The 14,711-nt window shown below is 34.7% G+C and overlaps 1 protein-coding gene across 3 annotated transcripts in view; it reads left to right on the plus strand.

Moving 5' to 3' along the window:
- The first annotated feature begins 6,245 nt into the window (after nt 1–6,245).
- LOC145938074 (semaphorin-1A) overlaps nt 6,246–14,711 on the plus strand; it is a 191,521-nt gene continuing 183,055 nt past the window's right edge. For all 3 annotated transcript variants that reach the window (XM_083041434.1, XM_083041437.1, XM_083041436.1), the window contains exon 1: nt 6,246–6,764. The gene's annotated coding sequence lies outside the window, so the exon portion shown is untranslated. The remainder of the gene's footprint in view (nt 6,765–14,711) is intronic.

The raw sequence follows: 14,711 nt of genomic DNA on the forward strand, positions 1-14,711 counted from the left end.
CACACACACACACACACACATTATATATATATATATATATATATATATATATAAGCACAACCTTCAATTAATAAATTGAAGGCTCCTGGTACCTTGTCGACCATGTCGGAATCGTGACGTCAGAGGCGAGAAAACACACGCTAAAATTTCTTAGATGCCATTTCGAAATAAAAAAATTTCGATGAAACAGCACTTCAGATGGCTTTAGCACACTCTTAAAAAACCCCGAAAACTATCCTTTTCCCTTTATAATCAATCAACAGCTGTAAAATGTAATATTATGAAGCCCAGTCCGTCCGGTCTTTGCACATGCGCAGTCATTCCGCATGTCAGTCTGATATCTCGATCATTTTACAGCTGTTAATTGATTATAAAGGGAGAAGGATAGTTTTCGGGGTTTTTTAGAAGTGTATTAAAGAGATCTTAAGTGTTATTTTATGCAAATATGTTTTTATTTAGAAATGGCATCTAAGAAATCTCAACGTGTTATTTCTCGCCTCTGACGTCACGATTCCAATATGGCCGCGGTGAGCACCCAGGAGCCTTAAAGAAATTTAATTTTATTTCGTATGTTCACGATTGAAGTAAACAAGAATATTATATAAATATATATATATATATATATATATATGTGTATATATATATTCTTTGATTTTACTCAACATTATTTTTTTTAGAAATAATTAGTCGAAGGACTAGTAGTTCTTGAGTTACAAATGACAAAAATCAAAGATTTTTTTTTATAATATAAGTTTTAAATAAACTTGAGCAGAGAGAGAGGGGAAAGGGGAGAAAGAGAGAGAGAGAAAATTATGTAAGAATATTTAATATTGAAAACTGAAAACTTGTTCGGTTGATTGTCTTTCAGGATATTTCCATTAAGAAAATTCGATTAAATTAAGTCTATTCTAAATTGAAAATTTTATTTTTGGACCATTTTGGATCCATGTTTCTATAAATTAGGAATGATGTATTACAAAAAGCTTCCTAATATAGATAGAGGAATAGAGGAATTTTGGCAAAATATTTAAAATTACATAAAAATAAAGTATTTAATTGTTAAGGAATTTCTAGATTAAAAATGATTTGGTAGGTCCGGAACGTTTTGCATTTCAATGAATAAATAAACATTACATTAGATTGTTGGCTTCGTTACAAATTTAAATAATTTAATTATATGTTGTAACGTTTCTTTTGTCGCACACATATCGTTTTGATAGACATATAACATATAACGTACGTTTGCGCGCAAATTGTCACCAATACGATACTTTGCCTCGAAAGCCAATGTGTTTTGTAGACGTTGAAGAAGAAGAGAGAAATATTGTGCCATGAATATAGGTTGGTTTGCCGTACTCTGGCTAGCACCTTCGTAGCTCACCTGCGCTGAAACCTGATACCGACGATAAAAATGAAAACAGGTTACGCTGCAGCTCTCTGGCGCGCACGAACGGCTACGCTATACCTTGAAGGGATAGATCAAGTTGCTTTTCAAGTCGATGAAATAAATGTCTCTCCATATCTCTACATCTCTTGGTGCCAATAATCTCTACATCATTACATTATAAATAATTGAAAGGAGAGAACACTTTTTCGTAAATTATATTTTCGAGAGTTGCTAGTTTTTAACAAAATTTTTTAGACAATTTTCACAAAATGGTCTTTGACAATATTTTCATTAAAAAAAAGGGAGAATAAAAAGAGTTATTGATTAAAAGATTATAAAATAATTATCTCTGTCACATGTGCAAAATTTTCAATGAAAAAAGAAAAAATATTGACTCAAAATTAATTAAAGAATTCGCAATTAAATGTTGAGAGATGCGAGACCCTGTTATATATCGATTGTGCGCTACAATTGTTTCCCTCGTTTCTCACTTTTCCCGTTGTAATAAATCAAAACTTGCCGCCAGTAACTGGGAATTTGATTATGTACCTATGCGTGATTTCCTTGATATCGTTAACCTAGCTACAATCAATGCGGATAATAGCACGATGATCGCGGAAAATTGTGATTTATCGTGGCGCGATGAGCAAACAGATTAGGGTAAAGAGAGGACGAGTTGAAATTTTGCTATGATCGAAGTATATACGGTTGTTAAAATGTTAATGTATGTACATTTTATTCAGAATTCAGAGTTGCTTATTTTATCTTTTCATATCCCTTATATCACCTATATAAAATAAAATGTTATATATCATTTTACTGTCTATTCGTAGGTAGATGGGTAAGTAAAAAGTATCGTTATCTCTCTCTTTCTACTTCTTTCTAATTAGCTTCTAGAGATTAGGCGATTTCGTGCCACGCCCGTAGCCCGTAGCCGCACATGATACAGCCACAGCACAGCACAGCGTCGCGCAGTCTGCAACGATACACACAATACACACGAGACACGAGCTTGCTCTTTGCCACACGCTGCCGCCTACCGCGCTTGCCGCTCATTGTCCAGTCTCGACCGTCCCCCGCATGTATGTACTTCTGGCTGGCCGTATACTATAGCAGCGCATACACATACACACCCTACGCGTGCATATAAGAGGCAGTCTATTATATAGCCTGAAATAACTCGCGCGGCGAAAGAGAGCGTACGCGCATAACTGCGTTATGTCGTTCAACGTTGTACGTGCACGCGTTACACGTGCGACCGATTCGCTCGATGAACGTTTACCGCGGAAGCGAAATCAACATGGCACAAACTCTGGTTCTGCATGTTTCTCAATAATGTTTGTCGTTACAGTCCATTTCATCAACTATAAACGCCAATTACCTTAATCACATCAACGTTTATAATTTCGAGTCTCTCTATTTCTACCTATAGTATCGATATTATAATGCCGATACTTAAATAAACAGAAAGTAGAATCGATTATATGGATAAATAATCACAATTCACAGAGATAAACAATTTAAGACGAGCGTTAATCCACATTGGTGGAATCGGCTCGATGCAATTGATGTGGCTGCGCGAGAGGATCTTTTTTTACATTATTATCAAATACAAAACGCACGCGATCTAAAGCAGTCATATATGGTTTCATCGATACGCAAATATCGCGTTCGTCTCAAATTACGAATTAACGAGAGACTCACTCTTGTCAGTCCCGCGCGTAATGCATATCCAAATACTTTGGTACACGCTGTCGCGTAATACGGTTATTGTAATGTTTTTTAATGCGTTATCAACGCGATTACGGTGCGCGCGCTATTAGGACCCAGCGATATTAAATGTTTGATTTATTCGGTCTAATTGTTTGAATTACATGATAACATATGACCAATTACTTCGGCGCTATAAATGATTGGTCAATTTTAATTAATTACATTATTGCTCCGCGTTCTTTGATTAATTCTATTGCATCATCCTTTAATATCCAATAATATCGATATCGAAAATTTCAAGCGAAAATTTCACTCAGCCTGAACAGTACATTATTAGCGGTTAATGATATTGAATTTTCGTTGACATGCTAGGTATATATACATATATAATATATACATATATATATATATGTGTGTGTGTGTGTGTGTGTGTGTGTGTGTGTGTACTATTATTTATATGTATATAAACATATAAATTGGAATAATGCGTTTTAATAAATTTTTGTAATTTTTTTTTCTGAGTTTCAGATTTGAAAAAACTGTTTCAATAATTTTATTTTTCGCTTGAAAAAAGTTATCGCTGTATATATAGTTATACTATGTGCATCGTGCGGTGTATATGTTTTATAATGACCATAGACATAATATAAATAGACCGAGAAATTTCTATGTTCATAATTGCTTTAGTTTAAGAACTAGCTAAAAAAGAAGAAAAATATATATATTTTTTTGCAAGTACTCTCTTGTTTCAGTCTGCACAGATCGACATATTATTAGCAATGACTTGTAACAGAATTGAAGAAATTTGACATAGCCATATGATCGTAATTTTTCATTATTTTAGTTATCTCTACTTTTTTCCATTACAGAAAGAGACTTAGGAGACATCGATACAATAATTCAGTTTATTTACATGTATACTATGTCTATGATAATATACATAGATAATATATACATATTCAATTATGATGCAAAATGTTAAAGAAATTATATATTACATATTATATTACATATTATATAACAATTATTGTTTACATTGTTTACATTCTTTCTCTCTCTCTTTCTCTCTTTCTCTCTCTCTCTCTCTCTCTCTCTCTCTCTCTCTCTCTCTCTCTCTCTCTCTCTCTCTCTCTCTCTCTCTCTCTCTTTCTTTTTATGCTTTTTTTAACCTTTTAAAATATTTTATATTTACATACCTCTCATACTGTTTGCATTCTATGCAGTGTTTATAGAGTTTTTCTAATCTTTGTACTTTATAATTTTTACATTTTGTGTAGATTTTACACTTTGATATTTTATATTGTATTTAGATCATTTATATATGCGCACGCACATATGCTATTGATATTTATATTATTATTTTATTATTATTTTATATTATACTACACTATACTATATATTTGCATAATTAATATGTGTTATTAAAGGACACTGATATAATTTCAAAAATCAATGCGTCCAGCAAGAAGCTATTGAAATATATATGTATTTAATATATGATTAAAAAGATATTTTTAATTGCAATTAGCTTTTTATATTTGATTTTTTTCTATTCCGATAATTATGTAAATATTAAAAGTCTATTTTTGATATTCAAAAGTTTATTGCAAAAGTTGTTTTCTCTTAATGTTTAATCAATCCTTAATAATCTAAATTCTTTTTAATTACACACACATAATTATAATTATTAAAGCTAAGATGCGATATATGTATAATGTATAGTATAGTAAGGCGGACCAATTAATTTGACGAACAATAGAACGAAAGGAAGGAAGATTTTAATATATATATATATATATATATATATACATATATTAAACAATAGTGCATGCGAAAACAATTGCAGCATTGAAAACGAATGATTGAATCGCTTCAATGCGTCTCAGCATTCTTTTTGTAGAGTAAACTGTTTCATCTTGAAATGTTATCAACTTTTCACATGTCCTATGTAATGATAAAAAAAAATTCTTTCTGCATTTACACTCCACGGAATAATAATAATAATAATAATAATAATAATACACAGAAAGAGAGAGAGAAAGAGATAGAGAGAGATGTGATATATAATGAATAAAGAATAGATAGTTATCAAAATACAAGTGTATTAAAACATCTTTTTTCGTAAACACTTGTTGCGCTTTCAAATAATACTTTACCACGCGTGTGTGCGTGCGTGTGTGTGTGGGGGGCAATATTAAATTAAGGCTCCTGGTACCTTGTCGACCATGTCGGAATCGTGACGTCAGAGGCGAGAAAACACACGCTAAAATTTCTTAGATGCCATTTCGAAATAAAAAAATATTTCGATGAAACAGCACTTCAGATGGCTTTAGCACACTCTTAAAAAACCCCGAAAACTATCCTTTTCCCTTTATAATCAATCAACAGCTGTAAAATGTAATATTATGAAGCCCAGTCCGTCTGGTCTTTGCACATGCGCAGTCATTCCGCATATCAAAGTCTGATATCTCGATCATTTTACAACTGTTAATTGATTATAAAGGGAGAAGGATAGTTTTCGGGGGTTTTTAAGAGTGTGCTAAAGCCATCTTAAGTGCTGTTTAATCGAAATATCTTTTCATTAAAAAATGGCATCTAAGAATTTTCAGCGTGTGCTTTCTCGCCTCTGACGTCACGATTCCAATATGGCCGCGGTGAGCACCCAGGAGCCTTAATACAAATTAATTAACTGAGGTATTAATATATATTTTTTCAAATGGCATCGATGCATGTTGGAAATAAACTATATAATTGATTTTATTTCAAATCGACTTCCGCTTTTTACTCTGTATTCTCTGCTCCGTAAAACTAATTCACAAGATTCTTGCAGGGTCTTTGATCGGGAATGAACATGATCTTGTGTGTGTGTGTGTGTGTGTGTGTGTGTGTGTGTGTGTGTGCGTGCGTGCGCGCGCGCGCGCGCGAGTACCAAAGAATACCATCGAAGGCCAAATAAGACGGACTGGAGAATGATCGGGACGAATAAGAGGAAGCGAGATAGAGTTAGACGCTGCGCGGTGGGGACGAAGAAAGGGAAGGGAGGAACAAGTTCGCTGTTTTGACCGCGCGATGGCGTGGCGTACTGCGGTTGGGGGGCGGGGGGGTTGGACGACCGGCTCTGAGCTCGCAGTAGACGGCAGTTGGCGGCAGTTGCGATTCGAGCGGTAAGCGGTGTGTGTCGTTTTGTTCCGTCCTGTACATGTTTTTCGTGCCGCGGTCGGAGACTCTCTCTGCGTATGACGCGCGTGGCTCGATTTCTCTTTTCTTTTACCTTTTTATTTCGCGCATCGCGTATGCGCGAATCATTGGTATTGTCGCGCGCAATTGTGAAACAATCGAATGACATTATCGAGTGACGTTATATCGAATGACGCGTTTGGTAAAAGGCGGAGTGGTGTTCTTTTCTAGTGTTACATTTTATTGTGCCAACCGTCAGTTTCTTCTCTTCTCTCTCTCTCTCCTTCCCATTTCTTTTTTCTTTCGGCGGGCCTCTTGATTACACGACTGGACGATTACGGGACTGGAGACCACTGTTGGAGATCTTCCACGCAGCCCTTTGCTCGGAAAGAGCGTCATTTTGGAAACTTTGGACGATCATTTGATAGCGAGGATATACAACAGTGCGCGCGCGCGCGCGCGCTTGCGACCGATCGGCTCTGTCTTGGTAAGTTTATTCTCCATTGTCCGATAGAATACTCGTCGATCTTCCCGTGATATTGCGAGAGTCATCTCAGACTCTCTTTGACTGTGACAAAGTACTTGTGCGACGGGAAGACGAACGATTATATCTATTCGCGTTACATGCACTTCTTGCTTCTTGTATTTAATGCATACTTAACCCTTTTTCCGTTGTTACGTATCATATATGTGATCTAATACTTTTAGCATTGCTCTCCTCGCGTCAAGTTTGTTGACTCTCTTATTATATAAGTCTGGAAACTTTAAGAATTTTAATATTTTTGAATACTAGAGTCAAGGTTATGTTGGCCCTATTTAAAATAATATATGCGCGCGTGTACGCACGTGTATGTCTTTTTTTTAAATTTGTCGCTGATTGGAAGAGTATCAATTAAATGGAATTGCATGCGATATATCGTTAAGCGAAATGCGGGAATAGCGTAACGAGTAATGTATGTACAGAGTACAGAGTACACGCGATGCGAACGAATCTATTGTCTAATTTTCAAGCAAGGCCTGTCGCACGCTGTTTGTGTTTTGGCTCCGATTTTGAAATTTAACATCATCTTACATCGCGTTTTGAATCACTCATCCGGCATACGTTGCACAATCCGTCAAGTTGTACAAAATTTTTTTATACGCATATATAGAATGAGTTAATATCGTTGTTGTTTATTACGAAACCTTTTATATTAATGTAATTGGCAGTTAACAGTTTTGACATGGTTGGATTTGTTATTGTTAGTCGATATTATCTAATTATATATTTTTATATTAACAGTAAGGATTATATATTATATTAGATGATGTATGTACACAGAATGAAAGAAAGAGACACTTACACTTTTTGTATCATCTTGTAGTTTTTTTCTTTTTTTACCAATATTAAAAAAAAATATATATATATAATGTTTTCCGACAAGAAATATAAATATATATATATATATATATATATATATTTTTTTTTTAATATGCGAAAGATATAACGTAGCACGACTGAAAGGAATAAAAGCAATAACTTGTCGGTGTTCGTTAGACTTAAATCGGTAAAGGTCCAAGCGGGGACAGGATCTTAGTCACTGGAGCTATTTTTTTGTCTCCTGCAATTAGAAATGTTGAGAGAAGGACATGGAAAGAAGGGCGCCACTCAATGCGGCTTGGCATGGCGCGGCGGCCGGCGCGGCGCCTGGCACGAAACAGCGCGCACGGCAACGGACAGTCTCGTTTATTCTCGTTGTCGCTCGTTGTACCTTGGTACCCTTTGTTATAAATAAATACACGCATGCAACAACCATGCTACGATATTGCGCGCACGTATATTCCCGTTTTTTCCATTTTGAGTACCGTTTTTCGTTTTTCTTTTTTTCTTCCTTTTTCCTTTTTTTTCCTTTTGTTTTGTTAACGTGTCCATCGATTGTAATCGTTGTTCCGACAAGAGCAATTTGTCGAACAAAAGTTGAACCCGGGTGACGTAGGCTTTTGCGAGCGATGCGAAAGTATACACATACATAGTGTACTGTGAAAGTCAGGTCAAAAGAAGCTGACGTTTAGTAGAGTTTCTGCATCAATGCGGTGGCCGGAGTGATGGTAATTTTAATGTGCACGTTTATTTTTTATACTCGGAAAAGACAAAAATATTACATGATTTTGTCATCAAAATAATAGTACAGAATATAATAAGTTTATAAATAAGTTTAAAAATAGTGTTTTAATTATTAATTTTGAAAAATCAAGAAATATATACATATAGTATTATGAGTTTCTCTTTTCCTTACGTACATCTCTAATCGATAAAGATATCTTTGTAACTGTCACATACGAGATTGGTATTTTCGATTCTTTGATGAATTTTTAACATTGGATTATTTTCTTATTGGCAAAAAGTGTGTGGATCCGGTATTAAAGACAATTTAAATAAAGATTTAAAATTAGAGTTAGAATTAAAGAAGAATTTGCTTTTCACTTTTCACGTGTCGAATAATATTTAGTTTACCTATTTCTTTTATCTCTGAAAAAATTCAATACGACGATTGTGTGTACAACAGTTAGCTGTTTGACATTTTCGTGGGAAAAATATATCGACTTGAAGTTTATCGAAAAGTCTCTCGCACTATATTATTCGCCTATTTTAGGATACCTTGTATACATAAAATGTAAAAGTATTACCTTTTTCGTCCAGAGAGCAGAGCTATCTCCAGAGATAGCTCCAAGTGGGGCTTCTTATGACAATACGATGGCAAAGATGTGTAATGAATGAAAAAGAGTCGGTGAATGAATTATCGCACGTATTATTGGTGGGGCGAAATATTGGCATGTTCTTCTATGGTTGATAAAATTTTCTCGCGTCGCACAACCGTGCGTCTAAGAAGTCGTGGCCGGTCGTGGCCAAGCAGCAGCTTATCGTTCTCGAACACGCGTCGTTACGTTCGAGTCACGGGGCCCCTCCGGCGAAAAGCTCGGAACCGGTTTGGAACGTACGGCAACGTACAGAATCGTATTGAGTGAGTAGCCGAGAGATCGGCCGTATGACTTTCTACATTTCCGTCGTGCGCGTATAGGTCCGATCAACCGCTGCATTCTTATCGTTTCTTTCGATCTTTCGATTGCGCGATACTTTACCGAGAATCATTTTCTTGAAATCTGAATTAAAATTCGTCATCGCAAGAAAGCGTGCGTCATAAAAGAGAAACTTTTCAAGTGAAAGTAAAAATCTGTTGTAACTGCTTAATGCTTAATTAATGACATTTTTTATTCAATCTCAAATAAAATTAATGTCTCGATAATATTGTTCTCATTCAAGTTTTATACCTTTTGGAAAAGAATAATTTATAATTTCAATTTGTTTATTAATAATTTTAATTCGAATAATTAATAATTGTAATTTTATTTGTCCAGAAAACTTGGATTTTGCCTCTTCTTGTCTTTTATTAAACTAGCGATTGGATTATTTTGTATATACATATATGTAATATATATGATATGTTAATATATATACGCGACACTCTCGCAATCGATTATAATCTCAAGGTAAAACATATTTGTTTGTTTCTCGTCCAACGATGATATTTAGATATCTATGCAATTTCTCTTTGTACTTGATATTATTCTAGCATAAAACAAAAATAGACAATTTACAAAAATATTTCATAAAGTAATTATACGATAAACGATAGAAAATAGATATTTCATAGAAAATCAAAATTTTATATTTTTATTTGATATTTATATATATATACATATATATATATATATAATAATTAATAATGTTTATTTTGCATATTTGTTACGTTTACAATCTGATAACGAAAGATATCAAATCATGTTCTACTGTACAACACTGTGTTATTTGTAGAGGACTTATCGTAAAGGACTGAACATTCCCGCGATTTTGTGGAAAAGATAAAATTGTCAAAATAACGATTTCAAGATAAAAATGAGTTTAGAGCAGGCGTCTCAAACAACGGCTTCGTCGGCCAAACGTGGCACATTTTCTTTTCCATGGCTCTTGCAGGCCATAACACGGTGATCTTATGCGGAAAGGATAAAGGGAGAGGATGAGTAACCATTTTCCTCTACTTTTGCCATGTGGCTCCGCTAACGTATCGAGTTTGAAATCTCTTGGTTTAGAATCTCCATATTGTGCAAACTATCTTATTAGTAACTATCTTATCAATGCTAGCTGCAACTTTGACTAATTATCTGTTTCCGAAATTTGAATAAAGACGAATCGCGCGTGATGAAAGATATAAAAATTGATCCTGCAGAGTATTATCAAAGTTTTACCTCATTGTTACTTTTAAAACCGAATTATGTTCTTTCATTGGCAAGAGAACATTGATTGGGAAATTAGCTTGTGTGCATGTACATACATGTGCTTGTTTATGTATGTGGCATGTGTGTGTCTGTGCGAGTATGTATTTTTAATTTTATGAATAATTTAATGAATAATAAAGATTGTGTGTTTGCTCGTATTTTGAGAATGGTGAGAATTAAATTCAGTTTTGTCTGAATTTAAATAACAGGAAAGAACTGTCAATTGATTGAAATAAAAATTTATTTCACTGAATAGAAGTTGGGAATGAATATCTTTTCAGTGTTTTAAGATGCAAACTTCAATTAATAAATAAAAATTAAATTAATTAATAAAAAGTAATGTTATAAACTTATAATATACCTATTTTGTTCAGAGTTTTATTATTATATAAAAAGAAATTTTTTTGTCTTTCTAGCTCTCTTCTTTTCTTTCACACATACATTTTTTCGCAAGAACATATATGTGAAGCTGGTAATATTAATATTCATGCACGATTATTTTCTATGCGCGATTAATACCGTTTGGCAGCGATTTTAGACTAAATACATATATTATTCAAAGTATTGAGCATTGTCGCCACTTTGCTGGATTCATTAATTTTTCATTAATGCGAATATGATTCGTTACTTGCTTGTCATTCAGTAAATTGCGTTATAACTTTTTGATCGTGCGATCATGTTACTTACTTGAAATTTAAATCAATATATATAGATGAAAAGTCTACTTCGCGTTTATAAAACGATCGGTTATTAATAGCTCAACTTTCTAACAATGATTTGTTATTACTTTTAACATAATTATACTTATACAGATATAAGGAATAATATGCAGGAAATGTTTCAATTTCTTCGTACATTATTCTTTTAACGACAAATTTTTTTGATCTGACTGCGAAATCGATTCTTTCTTAACGAGAGCGAGAGTATTAATCTATTACATAAAATTCTTTTAAGTAAAATTTCTATTACCTGTACATCACAAATAGAGCGGCATCCTTGCCAATAATGCTGTTGAAATTATCGATACATTCCTCTGGCTCTCGTATGCGATTCATGCAATTCCAGCGAGTTGCGTTCGCGGAAGAGAAAGCGCGGCTCACCAATGAATAAAAATATAAACTTTGCATCGTCGTATAACTTTTCTGAATCATACGACAGAACCTAGCCAGGTAAATTTCTATATTAACGTTCATCACTTCCGATTTCAAAATTTACATGAAGCTTCTTTTTAGTCTATATACAATTAAGATATATATATGATATTTTCAAGTCGGGCAAACAATATGTTGTCTTTGGGAAAAATCGTCAAGTGGCGTTTTTTATTTTTAATTTTGCAGTATATATTTAAATATTGTATTATGTTTTTGCGAATTTTTTGGGGCCAAACATTTGCGAAATTATTTTGTTTCTAGAGTGAGCCATTTCATAATAGTACAATATTTAATATACATTTTAATATTAAATATATGTATATATAAAATATGATAAAATATAATTTTCATATAAAAAATTGTTTGTATTATTATGAGAATTTAATTATAATTTATTTATTAAAAATTATTAAAAGTTATTAAAAGTTGAAAAGTAAAATATCCAAAATCCATCCTATGCATTATATTATACATTTATGTAAAATGAATCGTTATCGCGGAAATGAACGAGTAATTATTATAATTTTGCAAGTAATAAATAATAAACGAAATAAGTTATAAATCTACTTACGACAAGATTGCTCCGCCGTTGCCCGATGCCACCCCCCGGCCGGGCCTCTCCTCCTCGTAGGAGAAAACACTTTGAAACACTTGCACTCGCGTTACTTTTCTTCGTTCGCGACGCGCGGCGACGCCCGGATTTTAGATATCACATTTTCGACGCGTTTCGATAAAACGCGAGTATCACGAGAGCTTATTCGCGCGCGAATATAACCGAATGCTTCTTTTCACGTCGCCGCTTTTTTCGAGGCCCACTTATCGGAGGGCCTCATCGAACGACGATGATGCGGCGACTCCCCCGCGACGCACTCAGGTTAGGTCAGGAGTCGCCGATATTCCAAGAAATGGGCACTACATTTCACTATGTTTTATATTTCACAATTCAACGACGTAGAAATCGCGAATCGACAACGCCGAAAAACTCGAGAAATTCGCGTCGAAAGCGCAGCCAGTAATTCCGATCCGCCCGTGCGATCGCGATCACGATGTCGGTATACACGCGACGCGATCGGATTTCGACGATAATTAACGGCGTAAAGACACTAATTAATACTCGTACTTTCGTAGACCGGCGATGAGCGTGCGACCGTTGATCACGAAAAATTCAAAAGTGCACTAGAAGGCAGCATTTTAGATTGTGTTCGGAAATATATTCACCTAGGGTGAAGAGCTCGATTGACCAATCAGGACAAAGAGATCCTCGGTCTCTGATTGGTCGGTCAAATGCTGCATTTTGGTGAATATATTTCCGAACACAATCTAGAATGCTGCCCTCTAATGCATTTCCGCATTGTTCGTGATTAACGGTCGCGCGCTCATCGCCCGTCCACGAAAGTACGAGTATTAATTAGTGTTTTTACGCTGTTAATTATCGTATTCGTCGGCCGAGAATCTCGCGTACGTTTACTTGTGCCAGTTAATACGGAACGTGCAACACGTCGCGCGACAAGATCGCCAAGTTGGAGTGGTGGGGGTTGCCCGGCCGACCCCTCCATTCCAACTCGGCCATTTTGTCGCGACGTGTTGCGCGTTCCGTAACTGGCACTGACCGGCACCAGTAATAAACGAACCGTTACGCGATATTCTCGGTCGACGAGATTAATTTCGCGCGTGCAATCGAGATCGCGATGTCGGTACACGCGACGCGGTCGAATTTATACGATAATTTATGTCGTAAAGACACTAATTAATACTCGTACTTTCGTGGTCCGGCGATGAGCGTACGACCGTTGATCACGAACAATTCAAAGGTGCACTAGAAGACAGCATTCTAGATTGGTGTTCGGAAGTATTGTATATATAAAATATAATGTGAATGTAGCGCCAATTCGGGAATATCGGCGATTCCTGAGTGCGTCGCGGGGGAGTCGCCGCATCGTCGTCGTTCGATGAGGTTAGGCTCACCTCCGAGAAGTGGGCCTTGAAAAAAGCGGCGACGCGAAAATGGAGCATCGGTCGTGCGCGTTTCTCGCGTTTTACCGAAACGCGTCGAAGATTGTGATAGTTAAAACTCGGGCGTCGCCGCTCGTTGCGAACGAAATAAAGTAACGCGAGCGTAGTGTTTCGAAGCTGTGCTTCTACGAGGACAGTTCCCCCCGATGCAGAGGTTGCTTTCCTACAGGAAAAATGCTGCCGGCGAAATGTGAGTCGAATTATTTATATAATTATTTATTGATTATAGAAAAATATACGCCTACGTATTAATAATCGTAATAAATGAAATGAAATCTGTTTATACTTGATTCACACTTGCGATCGCAATAACTGAATATCTCACTAGCGAATTTTGGAATCGCTATGCAATCGAGAAAAAATATAATGGGTCTTTTATTTTCATATATGTTATACATATATACTTATTTTCCTTAGACAATATATTTTCACACAAATTCAATTTTAACATTAAAATAAAAAATAATTTAACACTCGATACGCATCAGCAAAGTTACAGTTAGTACACCATATTTGATTTGTACAATAACAAATATACACAGATTAAAAAAGTTTTCAAAATAATTAATGCTGCAACAAATAATTTTTGCATTCAACTACATTTTTTCTTAAAAAGTTCTTAAAAAACAGATATTTTATAAAAAATTTACGAAAAAAGATATATTTCTTTCAAATATAAATTCTTTTTTATTGTAATATATGTATATATGTATTATACATATATGATACATATAATAGGTAATTCCTGTATGCGTTTAATTAATTATAAAAACTGATTGTATACAAGATATCAACAAGGATATCAATAATAATCGCCGCAAACTCGTTTTTAATACATCGCAATTTTTTATATATTTATATAAAATTTAGATTACAAAATTTTGATAAGTGGAGTTGTATAAATATTAAAATCATTATTTAAAAAAGAGAATAGAGATGGCAAGGGTTTTCTTAGC

This window comes from Prenolepis imparis, unplaced genomic scaffold (genome assembly GCF_030444845.1).
Source record: "Prenolepis imparis isolate NDT839.2.m4 unplaced genomic scaffold, iyPreImpa1.0 SCAF_7, whole genome shotgun sequence".
Classification (NCBI taxonomy): Eukaryota; Metazoa; Arthropoda; class Insecta; order Hymenoptera; family Formicidae; genus Prenolepis; species Prenolepis imparis.